The 10,000-nt window shown below is 42.4% G+C and overlaps 1 protein-coding gene across 1 annotated transcript in view; it reads right to left on the reverse strand.

The window, feature by feature from the left end:
* The window catches only part of Kcnq5 (potassium voltage-gated channel subfamily Q member 5), a 541,548-nt gene that overhangs the window by 6,846 nt on the left and 524,702 nt on the right, over positions 1 to 10,000 (reverse strand). The window lies entirely within an intron of this gene.

Below are 10,000 nucleotides of genomic sequence, written 5' to 3' on the forward strand. Positions count from 1 at the left end.
ACACACACACACACACAAAGTCAAATGTCAATTCTCTCTTTCCCATGTGATTCCAGAGGGCTAAGATATAACAGGGATAATATCCCTTAAAAAAAAATAGGATGGTTCTTTAGCTGAAAAGATTGTTCCAGGTTTAACTTAGGCAACAGCTTCTTCTTCTTTTTTTTTTTTTTGGGTCCAGTCATGGGGCCTGAACTCTGGGTCTGGACGCTGTCCCTCAGCTCTTCAGTCAAGGCTAGCACTCTACCACTTGAGCCACAGCGACTTCTGGCTTTTTTCTTCTTGCTTATGTGGTGCTGAGGAATCGAACCCAGGGCCTCATGCATGCAAGGCAAGCGCTCTACCACTGAGCTAACTTCCCAGCCCCCAAGGCATCAGCTTCTTTAGAAGACTTCCTATTAAAAAAAAAAAAAAGCTGGAAGTGGTGCTTTGGCTCAAGTGGTAGGGCGCTAGCCTTGAGCTGAAGAGCTGAGGGACAGTGCTCAGGCCCAGAGTTCAGGCTCCATGACCGACAAAAAAAAAAAACAAATGCAAATCAAAACAACATTGAGATACCACCTCACCCCAGTTAGAATGGCTATAATCAAGAACTCTAGTAGCAACAGATGCTGGAAGGGATGTGGACAGAAGGGAACCTTACTGCATTGTTGGTGGGAGTGTAAACTTGTTCAACCACTTTGGAAAGCAGTATGCAGGTTCCTCAAAAGACTCCACATAGAGCTCCCCTATGACCCAGCAATCCCACTTCTGGGCATTGACCCAAATGATCACAAACAAGGCCATACTAAAGCTACCAGCACAACTATGTTTATTGCAGCACTATTCACCTAGCTAAGATATGAAACCAACCCAGATACCCCTCAGTAGATGAATGGATCAAGAAAATGTGATACACACACACATACACACACACACACACACACACACACACACACACACACACACACACACACACACACACACACACACACACACACACACTGGAATTCTATGCCTCGATCAGGAAGAATGACACCGTCCCATTTGTTAGGAAATGGAAAGACTTAGAAAAAATTATATTAAGTTACCCATTCCGAAAAAAATTTAGGTCCCATGGTTTCCCTTATTTGCAATAATTAGTACACATATAGGATACTCTTTGAGCTGCAAAGCTCAAAAACCATGTACAAATGACCATATAAGATGATGTTAAGTGAAATGAACCCCAAGATAGGGACACAAGAGGTCTATCGTTATTGTTATTGCTTTAAATGTACCATGTGATTTTATTTATTTATTTTTTTTGTTGTTTCCTTTGTATGTTCTTTCCCCTATGGTATATCTCCTGTTGTCACTATACTCGATTTTGATACCATGCATCTTGTATATATGTATGTCTAATCTGGGAAGGGGAAGGGGAACAACAAAATATTGAAACAAGGACACAGAATGACCCATTGCAACAAGGATACCCACAGGACACTATATTGGAAACAAACTTTACAACTTCCAGTGGTGAGGGCGGGAAAGGTGTTAGGAATGTGGGAGGTGGGGGAGGAAAGGGATAGTAGAACAACAACAAGAAGGGAAGGGGTAAAGATGATTGACAAGTAATATACTCATTGCCTTACTCACGTAACTGTAACCCCTCTTAACAATAAAATAAAATAAGACTTCCTAACCTCTCCACTGGGACAGACTGTCTTGTATGCCTTCATGTAGCTAACCTGTGACAGTGTATCTCACTTACAGTAACTTATTTACTTAGGGACTACAGTTTTGTTGTTGTTGTTGGTTGTGTGGCTTGAACTCAAGGACTGGGTTTGGCGCTGTCCCTGAGCTCTTCAGCTCTACCATTTTGAGCCACAGCTCTATTTCTAGTTTCTGAGTAGGCTGGCTTTGAACCACGATCCTCAGATCCCAACGTTCTAAGTAGCTAGGATCACAGGCATGGGCCACTGGTACCTGGCTTGGGACAATGTTTTTACCTTAGCAAATATTAGTTCAATCAACCGAAGCAATAAAAATGATGACTCACTGTGCTTGTTTCAAGTTTGCATACTGTGACAGAGCAGGAACTTCTAAGTCGAACACTTCTAAATCGAATACTTTAGAATAGATTCAAGTCCTTTGGGTACTATTATGGTTTGGATATTAAATATTCCCCCAAAGGCTGAAGGGTTGTGAAGTAAGGAGACCATGTCTATTTCCCCTTGATAACTGGCCCTTGATTTCCCCTGATTGTTTCCCTAGATGGTTTGCCTTCATTTAACACTTTTGTTAGGTTTAATTCCTCACACTCATGTGGTTTTGGCCTATATAAGATTTGTGCTAGCTGCATTTCGGGCTGCAGGTCTTTGAGATGGGAGTCTACCAGCACTCCTCTGGCTCTCCATAAAGACTCACAATTTAGCACTGAGCTGCAGGACTGGCCGCTTTATAAACATTAAGGAGAAAGTCTGGACTATGGGTTGACCTCCTACTGTTTCCTGTACTGCGAAATGCTCATAAGTGAGGCCATCAGCCAATCTCTCCATTTCCATCTCTGTCTTCCCAAAGGGGAGTCCATGCCTGGATTCACAATGGCAGTCCATATAACCACCTTCATTCTCTCAAAAGGTGTCTTCTTTTCCCACCCCCCCCCCCCCCAAACTCTTATTACAAAATTAGTGGCGTTTAGTTTACTTACTTACAGTTAAGGGTATACATAGATATAAAAAGTATGTGTAATATACTGTAAGGTAAACTAAATAGGTAGATTTCATGGATCCGGATATGACCTCAGGGCCTGAGACCCTCCCCAGTCCAATGGGAGGCATGAATGAAGATGGCCCAGGATGAGGAGAGGGAGGTGACAGCTTCCAGGTTGTGCCAGTTACCTAGGTAACAGGTTCTGGGAGGAGACTTTTGCAGGAGGTGGGGAGGCCAGGGCAGACCTTACATATATAATATACAATACCTATATAATATATACTATACTATGTATCTTTTATCACTGTTGTAAAGAAATATATTACAAAATATTTATGTATTATATACAATATGCAATTATAATTGCATAATATTTGATTAAATAATACACATAGTGTAAAATATAACTACAATTATAAAAAACATAAGTATATATACATATTAGTCTCATTGTAGTCTGTCAATTTTACTTTAAAATTTACTTTCCCAATTAGTATCATGATCTACCCTGCCACCTTGCCCCCCTCCCCCCCCACACCCCCACCCCCGCTGCTGAAGCTCTACCACTTGAGCCCACCTCCATTTCAGCCACACTTCTGGCACTTTATTGATGAACTGGATTAAGAGCCTCTTGGATTTGTCTGCCTGGGCTGGCTTTGGATTGAGATCCTCAGATCTCAGCCTCCTGAGTAGTTAGGATTACAGGTGTGAGTACCCGCATCCAGCAGTATCATGATTTTTTTTTTCAAGTTAGCTATTGAAAGAGAGTGAAGTAATGCAGGGTTTGAAACAAAGTTAACGCAGCATTTCTCAAAGTTTAAAGATCAGTAATTCTCAAAGTTCAGAGTTCAGTAATTCCACAGCACAGGGAAAAATAGACAGGGTTGAAAACTGAGGAGAATGTCTAAAACTTGTCAGATGGAATTCAAAGGTCTTTTCTTTTGGGGGGGAGGGAATCCATCTTGAATTTTGTGGTGCTTGAACTCAGAGCTTGTCGCTGCCCCTGAATTTCATTTGGGACTTGCAATCAGATCATTCTTTTTTTAAAAAAAAAAATTATGTTTTTTTTTTTGTCCATGACTTCTTTTGTTCAAAGTTAGCGCTCTACCACCTGAGCCACAGCTCCACTTCCGGTTTCCTGCTGGTTAATTGGAGTTGAGAGTCTCTCGGGGACTTTCCTGCCCCTGCTGACTTTGAACCTCAATCCTCAGATATCAGTCTCCTGAGTGACTAGGATTATAAGTGTGAGCCACCAGCGCCTGGCTCAAAGGTCTTTTAATACTGCATTTTCCCCTTCTCCAAGACCAATGCATCCAAATACTAAGGCTTTTAATATTTGAAATAACTACCTGGGTGGGCAGGAAGAAGAGTGAAAACTGACTTCCCATCTGAGGCCAGCCAAATGTTCTGTGCTTTGATTTCTCCAACACAGCTGTGCTAAGTCCAGAGCCTCTCAAAGTCTAGACCGGGGCAGGTCATCAAAATTTACTACTTTTCAGGTCATACATTTTTTTTTCTAGAAGGCTGATGTTTTGGTGTGAAAGCAACCATAAGATAACAAACAAACGAGTATAGGTGTGTTTCAATAAATTTTTATTTACAAATACAAGCTCTAGCTTAGACTTTGACTCTTAGCTTTCAATTGTTAGCCCAGAGGCTATCTAAAAGCTATAAGGAAAAGTCATGATGCTGTAAGCAAATTAAAGTCTATGAAATGGCATGGTAAGAGATCTTGGTAGTCTCTTACAGGCTAACAAAAAAAAAAATTGCACATGATTTGTGCATTCCCTGCAAGAAAAGGGTATTGACTAAGCCTTTGAGTAAAAGTATAGCCTTTAAAATACATGTAATAATTAAGATTATAATGATTCAGGAGTACTTCATAGTGTAACCATATAAGAAGGATATTTTTCATTATCTGTTAAGTACTTTCTATTAATATTTTCCATTCACTTATCAATCTATTATCTATTTTGCAGATAAGGAAATTGTTAAGAGACTTTCTTAATTTGGCTGATGTTAAACACCTAAGTATGAATTAAGAAATAAACATTCTACTACTGTCCTAAATCTATGATACCTTGCTACGATACTTCCACTCACAGGTGTCTCGTGCTCAGTAAACCTTTCTCCTTACATGAATTTGATCGGCCTTTGGAAGAACACCAGAAGGCTGAAAAGTAAATTACACATGCAGTAGCTCCTTTTCTTAATGAGGGTAGACTGCATCCCAGGTCAACTTCAGTAGCAAATAGTGAAAGACCCAATCTCCTTCAATTCTATTCATAACTAAAGCTTAGAGGGTCTTGAGTAAACCCGAGTAAAAGTGACATGTTCCAGTACTACCATTAGGGGGCGGGAAAGATTCATCACAAACCAAAATCTCTGCCTGAAATTGGAGAAGACTGCAACTCCGATTTTCTCAGCACGATGAAATAAGTGAAGCAAAGTTAGCCTTTGGGCTAAATATATCTCTAGCTATACACACAAACACGTGCGCATATCTAAGACATGTAGGTGCATTTGTTGGGCTGCCACGAGTTATTAAAAATCTTTGCAAAAGTCTTGTTCCAGGCCCTCAAAGTCAGAGTAGACACATCACACATGAATATGCAGAGATAAGAGGGAGGAGAAAAGAGAAGCACCAAAGACTGTGGCCATCACCAAGCAGATGGAAAGTCCCAGCTGGCAGCCAAAGCAGGGGCCTGGCAGAGAGGTCCTAGCAGGCTGGGAACTGAAGAGGCAGCTTGATTGACCATCAGGAGAGCCAAGCTTGGCTGCTCTTGGCAATCACCCAGACAGACAGCCCGGGCTGTACCTCCAGAAATTTAAATTTAATTGGTACAGGATATGGTGCAAAGATTTTCCTTTATCTTTCTTTTGAGACTCGTTCTCACAGTGTTGCCCAAGCTGGCCTCAACCTCTTGGACACAAGGGATCTACTCAGCTTGGGACTACAGGCATATGCCACCACACAGCCAAAACAATACATTCTCTCCCCCCTCCCTCCCCCCTCCCCCCGTCTTTGGTTCTCTGTCTCTATCTCACTGTCTAACCCAGGGCCTTTTGCATGCTAGGCAAGTGCTCTACCTCTGAGCTATAGCTGGGTATATACTCCAGTCAAGGGATGGAGTATATACCATGTATACTCTGTTCAAGGGATGTGAAGTTCAGTCTAGGTTGATAGACTCAGAAGTGGAGGGAGGCTATGGGTGGTAGTAAGTAGTGCCCAGGGTGGAGCTGTCCTTACCCTCCAGGAAAGAATCCTTCCTGACTTATGCAAATTGGCATAAATTTTCAAACTCACCCATATCACATCACAGGTGGGAGTGGTAAGTGCAGTTTGGGTGGTCAGGCCTCTTAACTGGACCCACGTGCACCCTTCTTGCCTCCACTACAGAAGGAGGGAAAAGGGAAGCCAAAGTGACTTCCTTCCTTCCTTCCTTCCCTCCTTGTGCTGGTACTGTGGCTCAAACTCAAGGCTGGCATTCTACCACCACTTGAGCTACACTTCAATGTCTGAATTTTGCTGGTTAACTGAAGATAGTAGTCTCAAGCACTTTCCTACTTGGCCTTCCTTCAAACTCTGATCCTCAGGTCTCAGCCTCCTGAGTAGCTAGGATTAGAGGAGTGAGCAACCAGCTCCTGGCTCATTTTTACTTTCAATAAAGAAATATTCCTGTAGAATCTGTGCTGTTGTGCTGAGTACTGTGTTGGGTTCTCAGGCGAAATGGCTCTCCTCCCTTCGGAGGAGGCACAGCGGAGTGTAAGAAGCCTCTGCCAGGATGACAAGATGACTTGCTCTCCAGTCTCTTTTGGAGTGTCTTGACAGTACAGGACAGTCCTTGCTGCAGACAGTTCTGAGAGGCCTTCAGAGCCTCATTTCTCCAAGGCTGGAGTTCTCCAAATGAGCAAAATGTGTTGCTTCCTCCAGTGATACCAATGATGTACTTGTTGAGTGAGACTCCCCAATCTACCCATCCATCCGTCTGTCTGCCCACCCATCTGTCTAGCCATTTATTCATCAGATGCTTATTGGGTGCCTACTGTGTGCCAGTCTTGCTCTGGATCAAATGTTACAGCAAAGTTTGGTAGCTGGAACCCTTGCAGTGTCATGGGGTTGGCGACAAGCAGACAGAGCTACAATCTGCTTTGTGAAATAGGAGATGGTAAAAGGCATACATTAATATGAGAATACAGAAAAGGGAGGTCTAATCCAGACTGGTGAAAGTGATAGGAAATGATTTCTGGAGGAGATGCACATCCTTTTCTTGCTCCATATTCCACCTGTGGGAATCCTCTAGAGCCTCTCAGGGCTTCTGAAATGACCTTGGACTCCTACATCTTTGGAATTTCTAGGACAAGTATGTGTTTCCTTACCCCTTTCCTCTGCATACTCTCTGTTGGGTTGATTTACTATATATGTATGTACAGATAGAGAAGTAGATCTATGATAGATAGTAGATCGATCGATAAGATAGATCAATAGATGTACACACATTTTATCTTCCTTGTCTTCTGAGTTTAGAAATTCTATCTTCTGATCTCTGACTCTTCATGAGAAATACAGCATGTACTTCCATCAAAATAAAGAGGCTCAGGGCTTATTCTTGAGGAGACCCAGAATTTTCGATTATTGAATTTCTTTCAAAGAAAGTCTGTCATTGAAATCAGTCATTTTTGGTGATTCTGATCATGGACCAAATTCAGGAGCCAACCAGGGCGACAGAAATTGATCATTTGGGTCCTTATTGAACATTTATGCATTCCTTTTCTTTTTTAAAAAAAAAGAATATTTATTACTATTATTTTCCTGCTAGCACATGAACAGAACCCAACAGTACATACTTGCTTCTGTGCTTTTCCTCTGAAAATCTTACAAAAGGCACAGAATCATATAGCTATGGCATCTCAACCCTTCCTACATCTGATAGGGGCTATTAAGCAGGGTCTAAGAAGCCCAGGAGTTGTGGATGCACTCATGGCTCTGTATTTGTCTTCAGATCTTTATAGAGATATGTAAATTAACTCCACATGTGGACAGTCTACCCAATGTCCTCACTGTAAAGAGAATTCCCAGCTAGGCCATTTGGCTGACTTAGGACACCAGGTCAAATCTGTGGCCACAGTCTCTTAACCACTGGAAGTAGAGCACCTGCTCTGATGATGATGATGATGATGTTGATGATGATGATGGTGATGGTGATGATGATGTGTGTGTGTGTGTGTGTGTGTGCATGTGCGCGCATGCACATCCTGGCACTGGGGCTTAAACTTGTGGTCTACCACTCTGATTTTGCACTCAAGGCTAGTGCTCTACCACTCAAGCTACACCTTCATTTCTGGCTTTTTGCTGGTTAGTTGGAAATGAGAATATCAGGAACTTTTCTGCCCAGACTGACTTTGAACCAGAATCTTCAGATCTCAGCTTCCTGACTAGCTAGCATTACAGGCATGAACCACTAGCACTTGACTGGATTTTTTTTTGCCAGTTCTGGGATTTGAACTCAGGGCCTGGACACTGTCTCTGAGCTTCTTTTGCTCAAGGCTAGCACTCTACCACTTTAGCCATGATGCCACTTCTGGCTTTTTCTGCTTATGTGGTACTGAGAAATCAAACCCAGACCTTCATGCATGCTAGGGAAGCATTGTACCATTAAGCCACATTCCCAGCCCTGGATTTTTTTTTGTGTCAGTTATGGTGCTTGAATTCTGGACCTGGGTGCTGTCCCTGAGCTCTTCAGCTCAAGGCAAGCATCCAATAACTTGAGCCACAGCACCACTTCTGGTTTTCTGGTGGTTTATTGAAGATAAAAGTCTCATGGACTTTCCTGCCCGGACTGGCTTTGAACTGAGTGCCTCAGATCTCAGCCTCCTGAGTAGCTAGGATTATAGGTGTGAGCCACCGGCACCCTGCCTAGATTTTTTTTTAAGGGGAAAAAGAAGTAAATTAAATAAAACTCTCTAGATCCAAGTGAATCTGTGAATAGTTAATTTCCTTCTCTGGATTTTGTGAGCATAGATTTTTTTGACTCAATCTGGGGATTTTGTTTTCTTAAGAGTAAAAACCCTACAAAAACTCTACATGTGGACAAATAAATAAATAAACTGCCTATACATGCTTATTGCGCTTAGATAATTCCAGTTACACAATGAATAGGAGATTGCATTGAAATTATTATCAAATAAAGGTTTAAAAAATGCTACCAACCATATCTTCAGTGAAAATGTAATGTAACACAGTCTCAGAGCCAAATGTGGCCATGAGTCATTATCTTCAGAACAACAACCAACAGGAAGGTTAACCCAGGGAAAATACCAGCTGGTGCTAAATAGGCCCGTAGGCTGTTGCTCTGTCAGCGTCTTCAGGTAGTGTGTGAGGCACTGGGCTAAGTTTGTCTTCATAGTTACTTGCAAACAGAGATCTATCACCTCTGTTAAAATAGCAGAGATGCCACCAGCAAAATTAAGAAGTTGTACTGATTAAACAGCCTGAAGATTTTTTTTTTTTGTCAGTCATGGGGCTTGAACTCTGGGCCTAGGTGCTGTCCCTGAACTCTTCAGTTCAAGGCGAGCGCTGTACCTCTTGAGCCACAGCTCCACTTCTGGTTTTCTGGTGGTTAATTGGAGATAAGAGTCTCACAGACTTTCCTGCCTGGGCTAGCTTTGAACTGTGATCCTCAGATCTCAGCCTTCTGAGTAGCTAGGATTACAGGTGTGAGCCACCGGCGCCTGATTTTTTTTTTTCTTTCACAAAAGCCCATATGGCAAATACATGCTTCTGATCTATTTGTGGAGTGTTGCATCAGAGTTCAGATTGGAGTCTCAGGAAAGGGTTAAGAATCTGTCCTTGTGCCAGTCTGTTTGAAGTGGAAGATCATCCATCCAGAACACTAGAAAAATCTCCCCACTCCAGAGTGTGGGGTGACAGTGAGATTGGATTGTCACACCCACCGCACACTCTGACATCCACAGTGCTTCAGTTCGCTGATCAGATTGGTGCTATTTTAGAAGTCTTGATGAGTCTTTGCTCATCACTAAGAAATTCTTGACACCTCCTCTAGGCTCATACGAAGAGTAGGAGATTCTGGTAATTTCAACATGTTCTGTTTATCTGACTTTAGACACTTTTGTCCTCTCCTAAGGGTTTGTTTTGTGTGGATTTGTTTTTGGAGGGGGGTGGTGCTCAAGTACCTGCTCAAGGCAGGTGCTCTTCCACTTGAGCCACAGCTCCACTTTGGGCTTTTTGTTAGTTACTTAGAGGTAACAGACTCACAGTCTTTCTTCCCTGGGTTCTCCTTAAACAGGTATCCTCAGATCTCAGCCTCCT

The sequence above is a fragment of the Dipodomys spectabilis genome, unplaced genomic scaffold (assembly GCF_019054845.1).
Source record: "Dipodomys spectabilis isolate Male_0828 unplaced genomic scaffold, ASM1905484v1 ptg000102l, whole genome shotgun sequence".
Taxonomy (NCBI): Eukaryota; Metazoa; Chordata; class Mammalia; order Rodentia; family Heteromyidae; genus Dipodomys; species Dipodomys spectabilis.